A 20,234-nucleotide genomic window follows, 5' to 3' on the forward strand; every position below is an offset into this window, starting at 1 on the left:
TCTGTAAATTTTTGAATTTGCAGACTGATTTAACAGATCATATCTGTTCTATCTCTTCGTAGAAACTTCTGATAGACTTTCTAGTGCAGTCTATCAGAGGGATTAAATTTTTGTTCGTGGACCTGATTGAAGAATTGTTCGTTCATCAGTTCCTGGGATATACAACAAGAGCAGTTTAATCTGTTGGTGTCCATAATCTCGCTTCGAGATTTTAAGGTAAAATTTACATTGTTTAAATTTTATGTTATCAATTTTAATCGTAGGAATTTGATACCCATATGGAATAGTTCCATATAAAATTTTAAAACTTCCGCTGCAACGGGTATCACTTTCTTTTTGATCCGGGGAACGACCGTGTTCCAAAAGTGGCATGGTCAAACAATTCTCTGACCATTATTATGCAGCCAAGATAACTTCATTTATTCGGTCCTTAATAAGATAGTTGTGAGTAATTGGACGCCTTCTTCAAACTCTACAGTTATCACAAGACCACAGACGTTCATTCTTTATGCCATAGGGTCTGGGACATCATTCAATTTCAAAAAGACGATGTTTTGGGATGTACTACAGTTTTCTAATGGAGGCTTCAAGTCTACAAAGTTGTCGTTTCCATCGTTGATTTATGGTATTTTGGAATCTCAAGGGTTTATCCGCAACTTCACTGAAGAGCTAACTGATCAACCTGAGATATTGAAGATTGCAACTGGATTACTCAAGGGAAATCGTGTAATTGATTTGCCCTGGACTGCCACTCCTACTCCTACTGCTGCAGTTGCTGATGTTGCACCCGGTGTTGCCAACACGGGTGACAACACTGAAGAAACAGTGCCTATCCATACTCCTCTGGAATTTACCATTGCTATTATTCATCTCTTGATTACTCGTGCTGAGGAGAAGATTGCTCAAGAATAAGAAGACATTGCCTTTTATAGCACGGTCTTGGCTGATTGTCGAAGACAACTTGGCATTTTTGGCCAAACAAGGGGAGATAGTGCACAAGAAGATGAAGCTGGTCCATCTGGAACTAAAAATGATGAAGAGGAAGCCACTGATCAAGAGGGATCACATAGTGATCAGTTTTATTTTTTGCTGCTTTCCTTATTTTTTCTTCGTTGTTAATTTTAGTCTTTATGTTTAATATAACTGTTTTTGTTTGCTCTAGTTATGTGCTTTATTGTTCTAATCTGTCCTAACTAGACTCACACCTTCTAATCCTCTTATGTTCTGTTATATAAATTATAGAATCTCTATGTCATGGCTGGTGTTAGCCTTGGTGTTGCCAACACGAGGGACAACACCTTTAGGGAGAGACTTAAAATTCAGGGGGAGCATTATTTTTAAACTCAGGAGGAGTTTATGATTATTCCTACTTGTGCGATATTTTGTCCAGAAAGCAAAAATATGGAGATTGAAAGGAATTTTAATTCCTTGATATTTTCGATCTTAATTATTAAATAATATTTGATTTTGATTTCTAGACAAGTTAAAATATTTGGCAAATATTATGTGTATATTTCGAATATCTTAAGAAATATATTAGCCATGATCAATTATATCTTGATAAGGTAGTTAATAGATATATTAAGTATTTGATATTATCAAGATATGATTTGCTAGATTTGATAGAGTTTTATTCCTACTTAAACATATTTTCTTATTCGTGTAGGACTCTATCTAAGAAAACCTTCAAGACTTGGATGCTAATCTATAAAGGGAGGTTTTCACGCACAAGAAAGGGGTGCTTCAGACGTACAATCCATTGCGTAACCATTGAAAAATTTTGTCAGTCAATTTGAATATTTCCGAAGCAAGGTTTTGCAACCTTCGTTGTTGCGTGTCCCTATGTTGCTGTTAGTGTTGAAGACATCGAAGACAACACCATGGAAACTGTGTTGTTGAAAATCTTTTCGTGTCTCTTCAATTTATGCTACGGGAGTTGCATCTATTTATTTTGTACTTTGATTTTATAGGATGCAAGTTTGATTTCTCAACTTGTTGAGAAATTTAGGATTTATTGATTTTTCGTAAAATCACTAGTATTACTTTGTAAGACTAATCTTAAGTTTTCTAGTGATATTTAGCCCTAAGGCACCCGCACGAGTTTTTATCCTCGTGCAAAATTATTTACTTGTGTTTTATTTACGCTTTAAATTTTCGCTGCACTGTGTTGTTGTTGGTGCTACAACACCAAGTACAACACTGCCTGTTTTCACATAACAAACCATGTACACCGTTCCTTTCAACATATATATATATATATATATATATATATATATATATATACCTATATAAAAGAGTGAATAAAAGGTCAAAGTTTTACCATTGTGAAATAACAACGTTGTCCTTTATTTACACTTTAAGTAAAATCTTATAAAATATATAGGGTTATAAAAGTAAAAACAACACTTTAGTTATAGGACATAAACGTAAATCAATATTATATTATATGTAAAATAGATTATTATGATAATGTCAAAATTGACAAAGTGTGTGCAATTTAGATAAGGGTTTAGTTTCGAAAAAGATTGAAATACTTAAATACTTTTTTTTAATTTTTTTGTAGATAAAGTGATCAATATTTATATGTAAAATCGATTATCATGATAAGATCAAAATTGAAAAAATATGTGCATATTATATAAAAATTAGTTTTCAAAAAAAATTGAAATATCAAAATACTTTTTTTTTTATTTTCTTGTAGATAAAATTAATATATTTGTTCCACAATTATTTTTAAAAAAAATTCACAAAAATATTAATTAAATACTATTCAGTTTTTTAAAATATTGAAACACCAAATTCTTGATTTTTATCTGTTTGTATACTTAATAAACATATTTTTTTTAAAAAAATCTTATATATTTTAATTCGTGTAATGACCTATTGAAGTAAAGAATTATATCATGAGTTCATATTTAAATATATACAAATATTAGATTTGGAAAAGTTATTAATATATATATATATATGTTAATTAAATAATATACAGATGTTGAAATAAATCAATTCAAATATATTCAAGTATTAATATAAAATAATAAATAAAAAAAATACATCAACACACATATCATATATACTAGTATTTCGGTGCACTCGTACATTCCGTTTTTTTAATGAAGAAAATAAATAATAAATTTTAAAATTAAAAAATAATAAAAATATAACGTTTTCCTAAACAAATATTCACAATATATATATATATATATATCTTATAAAGTGAGTGTTATTTTTGTAAATAAAATAATATCAAATGTCATAGAGTGAGCTTTTAATGGCTAGAAAATAGGAAACCGTATAAAATGACTATTTTGCCCAATAATTTTGGTTTTATTGAAAATTATGTTAGGAGATAATGGTAATTTCAAATCAAGTTTCACCAATTAATTGAAAGTTTGTTAATTAGAGGGTCTCTACTTTAAAAATATAGTAAGATAAAAGTTGAAATTAAAAATTTAATTAATTTTCCTTCACATAAATGCTAAAACCATTTAAAAAAATTATGAGATGGTTTGCAATTAAAAATATCATATTTCTAATTTTTTATAAAGTATTATTTATAAATTCACGTGACATACCAAAATATTTTTAAGTACTTGAAATACTTATTAGTTGCAATGTTAAGGATTATATTGATTATTATGTATGATAAGGTCAAAATTGACAAAGTATGTTCAAATTAGATAAGGATTCAGTTTTCAAAAAGATTAAAATACTTAAATACTTTGTTTTTTTATTTTTTTGTAGATAAAGTGATCAATATTTATATTATATGTAAAATCGGTTATTATGATAAGATCAAAATTGAAAAAGTATGTGCATATTATATAAAAATTCAGTTTTCAAAAAATTTGAAATATCAAAACACTTTGTTTTTTATTTTCTTGTAGATAAAGCGAATATATTTTTCCACAAATAAAAAAAATCCCAAAATCTTAATTAAATACTATTCAGTTTCTTAAAATATTGAATCACCAATTCTTGATTTGTATTTGTTTGTATACTAAATAAAAATATTTTTTTAAAAAAAAATCTTATATATTTTAATTCGTGTTAGGACTTATTGGGATAAAGAATTATATCATGAGTTCATATTTAAATATATAAAAACATTAGATTTGAAAAACTTATTAATATATATATATATATATATGTTAATTAAATAATATACAGATGTTGAAATAAATTAATTCAAATACAGTCAAGTTTTAATATAAAATAATAAATAAAAAATACATCAACACAAACATATCACATATATAAAAGTTGAAATTAAAATTTTAACTAATTTTCCTTCACATAAAAGATAAAACCATTTTTTTAAAAAAATATGAGATGGTCCTGCAATTAAAAATATCAGATTTCTAATATTTTATAAAGTCCCGTGAAATACCAAAATATGTTTTTAAGTATTTGAAATACTTATTAGTTGCAATGTTAAAGATTATATTGATTCCATAACTAAACATGTAATAGTTTTTCTTTCAAATAGTATATATATATCACCAATTACTATAAAATATATTTTATGTAAAGAACGACAACACTTCAATAAAGTGATGATAATGGATCGGGTCTAAACTTAGTCTTGCATTAAACCCATCCCGGAGAAATGAGTTTAGACTCGCCCAAACGTGTTCACAAACAAGTTCAAGTGGGTCTTTGCATTTGGCCAGACCCACCATATAAATTATTGTTAGTAAAAATGATAAGAATATTGATTTTTTCATAGAGAAAAAATAATGCATGATAAATAAAAAAAAATCGTGAAATAGATAAAAATTCATTATATAGAGGAAAATATTTATTAATAATTTAAAGGGAAAATAAGTTTTTTGGTCCATTAACTTGTCCATGTTTTGGTTTTGGTCCATTAACTTTTCCGATGTGGGTTTTGGTACATTAACTTTGCATTTTCAGTGTTTTTTGGTCCAACTGCATATATGTCAATTTTTGATTGGTCCAAAATGATGACGTAGACCAATCAAAAGCTGACACGTATGCAGTTGGACAAAAAAACACTTAAAATGCAAAGTTAGTGTACGAAAACCCAAATCGAAAAAGTTAATGGACCAAAACCCAAATTGGGTAAAGTTACTGGACCAAAAAACTTATTTTTCCTAATTTAAATTAAGGTTTAGAATGCATTATATATGTTAATATTATTTTTATTACATAAATTAATATTTGTAAAACAAGTAATTAACACATAAATTAGAACATTACAAAATGAATATTTTTTTAATTTGATTAACATATCTCACTTATTATCAAATACATAATAAATCATATCGATTCAGAACAACATACATAAGAAAGAAAATAAAACAAATGCATGGTACCAAAAATGTCATACTTGCTCAATATTAATCAACCAAATAATTGAAATTCGAGTTAATAATTGCATAAGAATCAATATCAATATTGTGCCAAAATAAAACTATATTAAAATTTAAACATTATATCTATAGGCTAACATGAGTTATTGATAATGTATTATTTTAAATTGTTATAATGATGAATGTAAATTGAAACTGTAAACTTTTGGTAAAGTGACACGCGATCGGTCATACAATTGATATCAAAGCTAAGGTCATGTGTTCGATTCTCATTGATTACAAGAAGTGCAATGAAGATTGTTGAGTGCAATAATTGTCCTTGTTGTGTAAAACAATCAAACCATGACGCTTGATTGTTGTGCGGTTTAAAAGATTTGAGTTGTATTATTACCGTCAGTTATAACTTTTGGTAAAGCAGCAAACTCTCGGTCCTCTATATTATTATAAATTATTAATAAAATCTTCTTTATTTATAGGACAACATCACTTCAAAATAATACAAAATTTTAAAGGCACTAAATTAAAAATAATATACATTTATTCTCAAAATGAATAAGACGGTTGAAATAAATGTTAACATTTTTAATCAAAAACATTCAAAATTCGAGTAAAAATTTAGCAAAAAAAATTATTGCAATAGTGGATTTCGAACAACTTAGCATTAAATTTAAAATAGAAAAAATGTTCAATAACACATTGATTATTAACGATATTGATTACAAGTAATAGAAGATAATAACACAAGAATGGAGATTGAAAACAATGAAATTATTTATACTCTTGCAAAGAATTTTTTCAGCATAATCCAACAAAAGAATCAAAAAATAAAGATATAAAAATAAAAATAATTGATAGAGAAAATATCACAAAAATTATTATCTAAGATGATGAGAAAATTAGTTTTTTTATAAATGAACTGCAAACGAAAAATCGTGAAAGAAGAAAAAATTGTTATGTAAACAAGAAAAGACGTTGTAATTTAATTTAAAATTTAGAAAGTATTATTTGTATTATTATTATTTTCTCAAAACCAGTAGTTGCAAAATAATTTTTCAAAACTATATATTATTTGATATATTTTTTTTAAAATTTTATTTATTAAATATGTCAAGACATTAAATTATATATTTTTCTCTTTTTAAAAAAATTATATATTTTCCTTAATGTCTAATTTATACAAAATTATAGTATTTGTTACAACCATTATTTGCAACAACGTCTATAGATTCAATTAGACTTGTAACATATAAAATCTTTCAACAAATCTTCGCACTTATTTTATAATACATGTTGTAAATATATAATATTACATTGAATTTAATATTTACTAAATATCATGAAAATTATTAACTAAATGCATATTTATCTCTTTTCATCTCAACTCATTTATTTAACAACGTTTATCGATAATAAAAAACATTCCCACGTGCAACACACATCACTTAACTAGTGTATATATATATATATATATCTCTCTTTCTTCGGATGAATTTCCGTACAATACATGTGCCCACGCATGGTCTAACGTAAATGGCAAAGCACAAGTAAGGACCACATTGAAACTGATTGAAAAAATACCGAAATCAACATTTGCACATCAAATTAAAGCCTCAACTACACGATTAGTTATCAAAGATCTAGCAAAAAGTGACGTGAAATTACAAAAACGTCCTTTGTACGATAAGACAAATTCCATCTCATGTGCACAGCACATAAATGCGTAACTCCATGATCTCTGGGGAAAACCCTTTATAATAAGGTAGTGTTGCAGTATCTCTTCTCAACTTCTTCTTTCGAAAAATTAAGTTGTTGAAGAGATATGGGCAGAACCCCGTGCTGCGAAATGACGGGATTGAATAAAGGTAAATGGACTCCAGAAGAAGACGAGAAACTGATCGATCAGTTACATCAAGGCAAATGGAGATGGTTCTTGGCGATCGGTACCCAAGAATGCCGGTACAAAATCTCCTATAGTATCATATAATTATACATAGAGCGCACGAAAATTCGATAACGAGTGCATGTAAATTGTAACAGCTTGTGACACATTGTCTATCAAGTTAAGATGTTGTTTAAGTTTGAGTTAATCACATTTGTTTCCTCATTGATCGGGTAAATTAGGTTTGCCGAGGTGTGGGAAGAGCTGCAGGCTGAGATGGATGAACTATCTTAGAGATGGTGTGAAGAGAGGGAAGTTCAGTGAAGAGGAGGAAGAGACCATTGTCAAGTTGCACAAAACCTTTGGAAGTAAGTTTGTTTTCTCTCCTTAAATTTTTCTATCTTACATCCAAAAATATAGTCACGATGAACCAAAATTTAAAAACACAATGAACCAAAAATGAAAACTGGACAATCGAGGGGAACAACAAAATTATTTTCCTTAATAAATAATATTTCCACAACTCGTGTCTACACAGAAAATATTTAAATATTCAAGTAGATCAATCAATTATAGCTTTTGGCCGGAAGGTCTCTGCATGGCACAAATTACGTAATGTTTGTCTACTTTAGCAGAACGGGTTTCCTTACCTAATGTTGGGTCAAAAGTTTGTCAAAAAGAAAAAAATAAATTGTCATAAACCATTTTTTGAAAGTATTCTCAAACAGTACATTAATCGAAGAAAAAAAATTATTAAGGGGATGAAAAGAAGTGAATGAAATGAAATTAGGATCAGTGTGTTATTTAATAAACATGTTGCTTTTGCACCTACCCAGTCATATACATTTAAGGATCGTACACTGTTTAGACAATGACGGAAACTAAAGTAATTTTTTCAATTTTTTTTTTAGAGAATTCACAAACCATGTCTTTTTCCATACAAATATACTACACTCTCTGCATAAAATTTATACGCAGAGTTTCAGACACTATATGCGACGACAAAATATTCAGTGCAGATAACACTGTAACTAATTCGGCTACTTTGCCGTGAAAAATGAAATTTGTACATTCCAATATATATATATATATATAGTGTAATTTAGGAAAAATTGCAAATTTGGTTATTTATGTCTGTCACTTTGCGATTTTGGTCCTTTATATTTTTATATTTCAGTTTTAGTCCTACATGTTTCGATTTTTGGCAATTTCGATCTTTTTTATTCAAAAATGCTTACGTGACACTATACACGTCAGCTCCACATCAACACTGAATTTGTGCCACGTCAGCGCCATGTTGGAAAAAGAACTAAAATTGCCAAAAAAATAAAGATAGCGAACTAATTAAACTTAAATATGATAATATAAAGAACTGAAATCGCAAAATGACAAACATACTGAACCAAAAAAACAATTTTCTCTGTAATTTATGTGGGGTTTAATTTTATCCTAGAAAAACTCGAGCATAGTACTCACATATTGGTTACACTTAAATTATAAATTACAATATATCCACATACTTTATTTGAAAAAAAAAAATTCTCTCGAAAATGTATTTGAGATAATTTTGTAATTAATTTCAAATGCAATATGTAATTCAATGTGAAAATTTCAATGTACATGTAGTATTGTAATTCAAAAAAAAAAATTCAATGTGTACATGAAGGGTTACATGTTCATTAATTTGTATATTGCATTTATTAAATTACAAAATTATTCATGTATTTTATTTAAAAGAACTATTTCCAAAATGGATTTGAGATAATTTTGTATTTTCATCTTGTAACTTGGATTTTGGTTTGATATAGGCCCTTCCTTTTTTTTTTTTTTTTTTTTTTTACGTTAGGTAAATAAATCCAACTAATATTGTTTATTTGATAATAATACTCTCCTAGCCTACGTGACTCATTCAAATATAATAAAATTCACTACAAGAATATATCCTTTAGAGCGCATTTAAAATGCCATTGTATATCAGATATACAAGAATATATCCTTTAGAGCGCATTTAAAATGCCATTGTATATCATATATATATAGTGATACTTCGTGGAAATGTTATCTATAAAAATATCGATTAAAGTAGGATGACACTTCTTAGTGACATTATAGCGTACAGAAATACCAACGTTAATTAGAATCACAAAATATCATTGTAAATACATATAAAATGTAGGAAATATTAAGGTGACATTTTTAATGTCAATATAACATAGAAATAAAAACACTATTAAAACAATATATATTGTTTTAAGGACAAACAAATATATCAGGATAATATTTATAAAGACATTATTATGTATCTTATAATATTGTAACTATTTAAATATTAATCCTATATTTTCATGTTACCAATTCATAAATCATAAAGTAAAATGTTTATTCTGAATCTGAAAATTAAAAATTCTGAAAAATAAAAAAACTCTAATTAACATTTAACAAAAATAATAAACACAATATTAAGTATTGATAACCAATATTTTAATGCATAACTTTGCAATAAAACTTCTACAAAAATGTTGGTATATAATATAACTTATACAAAAATGTTGGTATGCGCTAGAATAAATAAAAGAAGAAAACTACCTATAAATTATATTTGATCTAATTGGCAACTCTCATCCTTCATCATTTGGATCCATGCCATGAAGAAATAGTTTGGCTACAAGTTTTATTGAATCACTTGATCAAATCCTAGATTACAACCTAAAATAAAAAAAAAATGGCACAACGAAAAATATGGGTTTTCGCGGCACAGTATTTATGGCACACACTAAAAGTACGTTGTTAATGTTATTAGTTACGTGCACACTCTTAATATTATTAGATCTCACACAAACAACAGCGTGCATAAAAGCACTCTTTAAATAATTTCTTTCGCAATGAATTAAGGTGTGCTGTTAAAATTATTATTTACAGCGTGCTCACACTGTTGTTAATAATAATACTTAAATAAAAAATTACCCCAATTTCCAAAATCCCATTCACACATCTGGACACTCCTATTTTGTTTTTTCTGAACCTCCACACTCTTTTTTTTTCTCTATACCTTGCCTCCCCTTTTGTTTGAATTGAGAAATAGATCGTGCGTCTATTGCCTTCACGTACACGTATATCACCTTCTCCGAATCGCTCTTCTCACTTCACTCAATCGCTCACGGGACTCTTGTTTTTCTCTAAATTGAGAAATCGACCGTCTCTCCCATTCACTCAATCGATCTTCTCACCTTTTGTGAATCTCTCAATTGCTCCTCGCTTCACTCAATTGCTCATGGGATATATAATTAATCTCTCAACGACTTCGCGTTAAATTCATTTACTCAATCGCTCAACGATAGTTGCTTCACATAGTTATAGTCTCTAAAAATTTTTCTCATCAATGTATAGAGAAATTAATATCTCGGTGTATATGCTTCGATTTGGTGCTGGAATTAGGTTATTAAGCTTAAAATTAAACGAGATATGCCCATTTTTATGAAAGTATAAATTTGCTGAAAACAGAGAACTCGGGATTTATATGTGTTTTTACAGACAAAATTTGGCTCATTAAATGATGTTATTGAAAGAGTGGGTGCCCGGTGAGCCAACTTGTGGCTAAGGGCTTTGATGACTCTTTGTATAAACAATCTTTTGTTTAATATAATTTACACTTTTATTAATGGCAATGACTTTATCTTTCTTCATATTGTTATATTGTGATATACTATTGTTGTTTTGATAAAGACCTTGAATATACTATAGTGTATGTAAGATGTGGTAGAACATGGGGATGACTATCATGAAACACGTCTTATAGTCACTGTATATTCTAAACTGTTCCTAGTCGATTGAGCCGTCCGATAATAAGGATAAGGATCGCTCGAGTTTGAGACTAGCATTTGCGATGCAGAGTACCACGTTTCATTGGTAAGGAACATAGAGATGTTCGAAGCATGCAAATGGATATTCATATGATGAATGATCGAACTACCCTATCCGGACATTCCAAGTGGTTATCACTTATCGAGTGGATAAAGTCCGCGGTTTTGGTTGTACACCATTAGTCCTTACTACTTGAAACATCATTGAGACTCTATATGCTAGTACTGTGCTTTGACTCGTTTACCGACTCTATTAGGGTCATCAGGTGTCGGGATTGGGTACAATTACAACACATATAGGAGTCGATGCTTTGTTGTCAAGGATTCACCACATACTTGCGAGTGTGGATATCCTATGCGATCTGAGGAGATATTAGTGTGACGAATCTCTGGCCAGAGTACATGATGTGTTTTAAGAAATGGTTTCTTAGTAACACATGCGATGTCACTATTTGATCTTCAAGATGTATTGCATAGTTATCGAATCTCGAACGACTCTCGATATACCAATGATTGTTGATTCGATCGGGATATATGGATGAAGGGACCGTACTGTACGCTAACCAAAATCTATTGGTTCTTGTAGGCACTATCAGTGATACCTAGGAAATCATGGGGCGATGTTGCTAGGTGCTCTTACCATGATTCGATGGGCAAGTCGGAAATTGTTGTTCCGAGTCACAAGGAGTTGTGAGCCCACGGCTAGCTGTATCCCTGAACCATTGAGGGTCACACAGAGTAATGGATTTTTAATCCCCGTTGAGATAGTTAAATTTAAAGAGTTAAATTTAATGAACAAAGAAGTTGGACTTCTTATTTAAGAGTAGAGGAGTAAGACTTCCTAAAATGACATAGGGATGGGCATTTTTGGAAACCACTGAATTCGGATTCAGAAAAATTTATCTTGACTTTAAAAGGTGCAGAAATGGTTTCTGTGCACATTGGTGAAATCGGTTTATCAATCGGAGTCACGATGAATTTTATATTAATTTCTGAACATGCGGGCTTTGCTTGTCGGGCTTGAACTTATGACTAATGGGCCCTAAGCTGTTAGTGGCCTACATTATAAATAAGTTATTGCAGTACAGAAATTACACACAACAGGTCACAATTTTCGAAAAAAACCCTATTTTTCTCTCAGTAGTGGCCGCCCCCTTCTCCCCTCTGCTCGGAAAATCCAGTCTGTGAATTTTGAATTGCAGTCTGGTTTAACGGATCAAATTCGTTAATCTCTTCGTAGAAACTTCTGATAGATTTTTTAGTGCAATCTATCAGAGGGATTAAATATCCGTTCGTGGACCTGATTGAAGAACAGTTCGTCCATCAGTTCCAGGGATATACAACAAGAGCAGAGAAATCTGTTGGTGTCCATAATCTCGCTTCGAGATTGAAGGTAAAAATTTTATAATCGTTATTTAATTTTTACACACATAATTTAATCGTAAGGTTGATACCCATTATGGAATCGTTCCATATAAAAATTTTAAACTTCCGCTGCACCGGGTATCAATCCTGATTGATCTGATCGCCGCGTTCTCCAACAGTGGTATCAGAGACAGGTTGCTCAGATCAAGCGATTAAATTAATCGATTGTACAAAAATTTTTAAGCCTCGGTTTTTGAAACAAAATAAATATTTTAAAAATAAAAAAAAAAATTTTTTTTTTGGGCAAAAACACGGGCAGCGCACGGCGCTGCCCAGGGCGGCGCACGGCGCTGCCCTTAGGGGCAGCCGGGCTGCCCGGCCCGACCCCATTAGGGCGCGGGCAGCCCGGGAATGTCCCGGGCGGCCCGCGGGAAAAATTAATTTTTTTTTTAATTTTTAAATTAAATTTTAATATGTTAAAATTCTATTTTTGGTCCGATCGAAAATTGTTTTTGATTGGTCCACGAGGCGTCGGATCGAATTGTTCGAGTCCGAAAATTTTAAAATTGATTTTTGGATAAATTTGAATTTTTGGAAAATTTAAATATTTTATCCGTTAAATTGAATTTTGAAATTAATTATTTTTGGTATAATTGATGATAAGATATGATCTTATGGATATATTGAGTAAAATATAATTTTATGTATAAAATTGGATTTTATAGATAAAATATGATTTTATTTGATAAAAAGATAAAATATGATTTTGTATGTAAAATGAGATTTTATGTATAAAATATGATTTTATCCTTTTAAATTTAAATTGCCATTGCATGTTATCTAATAAATTAATTTTGAATTAAATGTTATTGGATAAGGATGATCGATTGCCATGACCAATTTTGTAGGTGTATGTTAGGAATTTACATTTGTTTTTATTGTTGTTGGATTTATTAATGGGCCTGGTTTATGGCCCAATATGAATGTCATATGTAATAAAAGTGGGCTTGGTTTATGGCCCGTTCCCACCCCTTAAAAATGTATCCCCTACTTGTCATTGTTATTTATTGTAAATACATTAGATTTAGTGGGAGATGAAGATTTGAAGACGGTGGTGGGCCCAGCAGACAATAAAGATAGAAGAAATGTAAATTGGAAGCTCAATGTAATAGGATTGCATTGCATACTGCATATTACCTAGGATTGGACTAAGACTCGTGATTGGCAACCACGGGTCGATTAGAAATGGAATCGATCATCCTATATAATATGTGATATTATAGTTGTATGCATGTTTTAGACAAAATTGTGTGAATCCGACAAGCATACAAAATTTTAAAAATGATGAGACAAATTTTCAAAATTAAAATCCCTCATTTTAAATATGATTTAAAATTGATATCAAGATAAATAAAGGAAATTTAAATTTGTTTAAATGTTCCTACCTTCCATCAACGATCAATGTATGAGATGCTACCCGCGGATACGGTCCGGCTCATATTACTGGGGGGGCCCGTTTGTCGGAAAGCTGTACATTGGATCGACACATGTTGTAAGTTGGGTGGAACTCCCATGGGATCGGCTCATATTATTGGGGGATCCACATGGTGACCGTCCATCACAACTTAATATTGATGGGTCATCTTGACATGTCACAATAAACGGCGTCATATTATTGGGCCCTTATTGGACATGAGGTAAAGGTTGCTTTGGAAGCAATTGGGCTCTACCTTTTGAAAATTATGGTTGGCTGATATTATTCGGGACCATAGATTGTCAATTGGACTCCATGTTCTCACTAAGGAAAACAGTTTCCCGTTTTCACTAGAGGGTAGTGAAATCGTTAAAATAGTGGGAGTGAGATTCATAAAATAAATTTCGCCTATTTTATGTCTTAGTAAATTACTTAAACAATCACTGATATTTGTCTGTTTCTTTTCAGTATTTCATAAAGATGAATTCGCGTAATCCACTTTTCTCGATCCTCGAACAAAATAAGTTGACTGGCGCAAACTATACGGAATGGTTCCGTAAGTTGAAGATTGTCTTGACTTCGGAGAAGATGCTCTACGTGTTAGAAAAATCTCCTCCGAAGAAAGCACCAGCTGACATAAGTTCGGAAGAGTTAGCCAAACTTGATACATGGTGGGACCATGATATCAAGGCCAAATGCTATATGCAAGCCTCGACGTCTGATGAACTACAGAGGCGATTTGAGGACACCGTGAATGCTGCTGACATTCACGTACAACTCAAGGAACTTTTTGGGGCTCAATCGAGGGCTGAAAGGTTCGCTACTGTAAAGGAGCTAATGACGTGTCGCATGCGTGAAGGGACTTCGGTCCGTGATCATGGGGTACGAGTGATTTGGCTCATACAGAAGTTGGTAACCCTTGATTTGGTGTTGGAGCATGAACTCAACGTGGACTTACTACTTCTGTCTCTTCCTTCTTCGTTTGATGGATTTGTGGTGAATTTCAATATGAACAAGATAGAGGCCTCTCTTGAAGAGATGGTCAATATGCTTGTGACATATGAATCCACATTAAAGAAGGATAAACCGGCTTTCTTGGTGGGCTCCTCTTCTTCTGCTAAGAAGGGGCCAAGTACAAAGGGTAAGAAACGTTCTGCCCCACCCAAGAAAATCGAACTCGAGAAGAAGTACAAGACAAAGGCTTCAAACATGGAAAAATCCAAGGATGTTTGCCATTACTACAAGAAGCCCGGTCATTGGAAGCGTAACTGCAAGGAATATCTAGAGCAGTTGCGAACTGCGAAGGGTATGTTCTATATTGAAATAAATGTTTCACTTAATACTACTTCTTGGGTATTGGATACCGGATGTGGATCTCACATTTGCAATGATTTGCAGGTGATGACAAGAAGTCGCAGGCTTAGAATGGGTGAGACCCAGCTGAGGCTCGGAAATGGTTCCAGAGTTGAAGCTAAAGCTGTGGGAGATATTTATTTAATTTTGCAGAACGGTTTTAAGTTACTTTTGAGAGATGTTTTATTTGTTCCGGATTTGATTAAAAACATTATTTCTGTTTCTATGCTTGATAGAGATGGTTATTCTTGCAATTTTGTGAATGGGATTTGCAATATTTACAAGAATGAATGTTTGATTGGACATGGACAACTTGAAAACGATCTATATAACTTAAAACTAAAAGACGTTCCAATAAATTATGTTGATAAACCGGCAACAACAAACAAAAGGAAAATCAATAGTCAAAACCCTGCAAACCTTTGGCATGCTAGGCTAGGTCATATTTCCTCAAGGAGGATGAACAAGCTAGTGGGAGAGGGCATGTTTGATATGTCTGATATTAACTCTCTACCTACTTGTGAATCCTGCCTAAAAGAAAAAATGACTAAATCTCCTTTTAAGGGGAAACCTGAGCGTAGTCAAAATCTGTTGGATTTGATCCATACAGATGTTTGTGGACCATTTAGAGTTGGTACTCAATATGGCCACACCTACTTCATTACCTTTACTGATGATTATTCTAGGTATGGGTATTTATATTTAATGAAATATAAGTCTGAAGCATTTGAAAAGTTCAAAGAATTCAAGGCTGAAGTAGAAAACAAGCTAGGTAAAAGTATTAAAGCACTTCGATCGGATCAAGGTGGAGAATACTTAAGTACCGAGTTTTTGGACTATCTAAAAGAGAATGGGATTCTCTCTCAGTGGACTCCTATTATGACACCACAGCTGAATGGTGTATCGGAGCGTCGTAATCGAACTTTGTTGGACATGGTTCGATCCATGATGAGCTTCACTGAGCTTCCACCTTCGTTTTGGGGCTATGCGCTTGAAACGGCGGTATTGTTGTTGAACAACGTCCACACTAAAGCAGTGGACAAAACACCATACGAGTTATGGAATGACAAAGCTCCTAAGTATTCGTACTTGAGGATTTGGGGATGTCCTGCTTACGTGAAGCGGACAGTGGGAGATAAGTTGGATAGTCGATCCAGCTTATGTTATTTTGTAGGGTATCCAAAGAATTCAATCGGATATTATTTCTATTATCCTGCTGAAACAAAGGTGTTTGTTTCAAGGAATGCCACCTTCTTGGAGAAGGAGTTCTTATTGGATAAGAAAGGCGAGATGATGGAACTCGAAGAAATTCGAGAAGAACCCGAAATACAAAATAAAGATCCTACACCTCAGGAACCATTGATAGACACGCCTGTACCTAGAAGATCCGAGAGGACTTCTAGACCTCCTATTCGATATGGTCTTCTTCTTGAAGGGGATCAAGATGAGCCCGATGTTGGATGTGATCCAAGAAACTTCAAGGAAGCAATTTCTGATGCGGATTCAAATTTATGGCTTGAAGCTATGCAGTCGGAAATAGATTCGATGCATACAAACCAAGTTTGGTCTTTAGTAGATCCTCCCGATGGAATTGTTCTAATAGGGTGTAAATGGATCTACAAGAGAAAGCTTGGGCCTGATGGTAAGGTATTGACCTATAAGGCGCGATTGGTGACGAAAGGTTATACTCAAAGACAAGGAGTTGACTATGATGAAACCTTTTCACCAGTTGCAATGTTCAAGTCCATAAGAATCCTTATTGCCATAGCTGCTTGGTATGACTATGAGATATGACAAATGGATGTGAAGACTGCTTTTATTAATGGAGACATTAAGGAAGAAATCTATATGAAGCAGCCTGAGGGGTACACATCCATGGGAAGCGAGCATAAGGTATGCAAGCTTCAGAGATCAATTTATGGTCTAAAACAAGCATCAAGAAGTTGGAACCAGAAATTTGATGAAACAATAAAGGATTTTGGTTTCATCAAGAACCCGGAGGAACCATGCGTGTACAAGAAAGTAGTTAAGGATGCTGTGACATTCTTAGTACTTTATGTTGATGACATCCTACTCATTGGGAATGACGTAGGGATGTTGCAGTCAACAAAGATATGGTTATCAGGTAGATTCTCGATGAAGGATTTGGGTGAGGCATCCTATATTCTAGGGATACAGATCTATAGAGATAGATCTAAGAGAATGATAGGACTCACTCAGTCAACCTACATCGACACCATATTGAAACGGTTTTCAATGGATGGGTCCAAGAGAGGACATCTACCCATGTGTCATGGAGTTTCTCTATCCAAGTCTATGTGTCCCAAGACGGATGAAGAGATAGAGAAAATGACACATGTACCATATGCGTCAGCCATAGGTAGTATCATGTATGGGATGATATCTACCAGACCGGATGTAGCATTTGATCTGAGTGTCACGAGCAGATATCAAGCTAATCCCGGTCAAATGCATTGGAAAGCCGTGAAGGACATTCTTAAGTACTTACGAAGGACTAAGAATATGTTCATGGTATATGGAGGAAGAGAACTAAAATTGGAAGGCTATACCGACTCTAGCTTCCAAAGTGACGTGGATGACTCGAAGTCAACCTCTGGATTTGTGTTCATGCTCAATGGCGGTGCTGTCTCTTGGAAGAGTTCCAAGCAGGACACCACAACGGATTCCACCACTGAGGCAGAATACATTGCAGCATCAGCTGCTGCTAAAGAGGCCGTTTGGATGAGGAATTTCTTCCAAGAGTTGGGCGTCATTCCTGAAGTTGTTGGTCCAGTCCCGGTGTACTGTGACAACACGGGTGCCGTTGCTCAGGCAAAGGAACCAAGGTCTCATCAAAGATCCAAACACGTACTGAGGAAATACCACATCATCCGGGAGATTGTGGAAAGAGGAGACATCACTGTCGAAAGAGTGGCCTCTGCAGACAATATCGCTGATCCACTTACTAAGCCCTTGCCAGGACCATTATTTGACAAACATCGCGAAGCAATGGGTCTACGTAGTATGACTAGTTGGCTATAGGGCAAGTGGGAGATTGAAAGAGTGGGTGCTCGGTGAGCCAAATTGTGGCTAAGGGCTTTGATGACTCTTTGTATAAACAATCTTTTGTTTAATATAATTTACACTTTTATTAATGGCAATGACTTTATCTTTCTTCATATTTTTATATTGTGATATACTATTGTTGTTTTGATAAAGACCTTGAATATACTATAGTGTATGTAAGATGTGGTAGAACATGGGGATGACTATCATGAAACACGTCTTATAGTCACTGTATATTCTAAACTATTCCTAGTCGATTGAGCCGTCCGATAATAAGGATAAGGATCGCTCGAGTTTGAGACTAGCATTTGCGATGCAGAGTACCACGTTTCATTGGTAAGGAACATAGAGATGTTCGAAGCATGCAAATGGATATTCATATGATGAATGATCGAACTACCCTATCCGGACTTTCCAAGTGGTTATCACTTATCGAGTGGATAAAGTCCGCGGTTTTGGTTGTACACCATTAGTCCTTACTACTTGAAACATCATTGAGACTCTATATGCTAGTACTGTGCTTTGACTCGTTTACCGACTCTATTAGGGTCATCAGGTGTCGGGATTGGGTACAATTACAACACATATAGGAGTCGATGCTTTGTTGTCAAGGATTCACCACATACTTGCGAGTGTGGATATCCTATGCGATCTGAGGAGATATTAGTGTGACGAATCTCTGGCCAGAGTACATGATGTGTTTTAAGAAATGGTTTCTTAGTAACACATGCGATGTCACTATTTGATCTTCAAGATGTATTGCATAGTTATCGAATCTCGAACGACTCTCGATATACCAATGGTTGTTGATTCGATCGGGATATATGGATGAAGGGACCGTACTGTACGCTAACCAAAATCTATTGGTTCTTGTAGGCACTATCAGTGATACCTAGGGAATCATGGGGCGATGTTGCTAGGCGCTCTTACCATGATTCGATGGGCAAGTCGGAAATTGTTGTTCCGAGTCACAAGGAGTTGTGAGCCCACGGCTAGCTGTATCCCTGAACCATTGAGGGTCACACAGAGTAATGGATTTTTAATCCCCGTTGAGATAGTTAAATTTAAAGAGTTAAATTTAATGAACAAAGAAGTTGGACTTCTTATTTAAGAGTAGAGGAGTAAGACTTCCTAAAATGACATAGGGATGGGCATTTTTGGAAACCACTGAATTCGGATTCAGAAAAATTTATCTTGACTTTAAAAGGTGCAAAAATGGTTTCTGTGCACATTGGTGAAATCGGTTTATCAATCGGAGTCACGATGAATTTTATATTAATTTTTGAACACGCGGGCTTTGCTTGTCGGGCTTGAACTTATGACTAATGGGCCCTAAGCTGTTAGTGGCCTACATTATAAATAAGTTATTGCAGTACAGAAATTACACACAACAGGTCACAATTTTCGAAAAAAAACCCTATTTTTCTCTCAGTAGTGGCCGCCCCCTTCTCCCCTCTGCTCGGAAAATCCAGTCTGTGAATTTTGAATTGCAGTCTGGTTTAACGGATCAAATTCGTTAATCTCTTCGTAGAAACTTCTGATAGATTTTCTAGTGCAATCTATCAGAGGGATTAAATATCCGTTCGTGGACCTGATTGAAGAACAGTTCGTCCATCAGTTCCAGGGATATACAACAAGAGCAGAGAAATCTGTTGGTGTCCATAATCTCGCTTCGAGATTGAAGGTAAAAATTTTATAATCGTTATTTAATTTTTACACACACAATTTAATCGTAAGGTTGATACCCATTATGGAATCGTTCCATATAAAAATTTTAAACTTCCGCTGCACCGGGTATCAATCCTGATTGATCTGATCGCCGCGTTCTCCAACAGTTATTATGAAAATCATTGAGAATATGAAATGTATAAAATTGAGTATCTTTCATTTCAGATTTACAG

The sequence above is a fragment of the Henckelia pumila genome, chromosome 4 (assembly GCF_033568475.1).
Source record: "Henckelia pumila isolate YLH828 chromosome 4, ASM3356847v2, whole genome shotgun sequence".
Taxonomy (NCBI): domain Eukaryota; kingdom Viridiplantae; phylum Streptophyta; class Magnoliopsida; order Lamiales; family Gesneriaceae; genus Henckelia; species Henckelia pumila.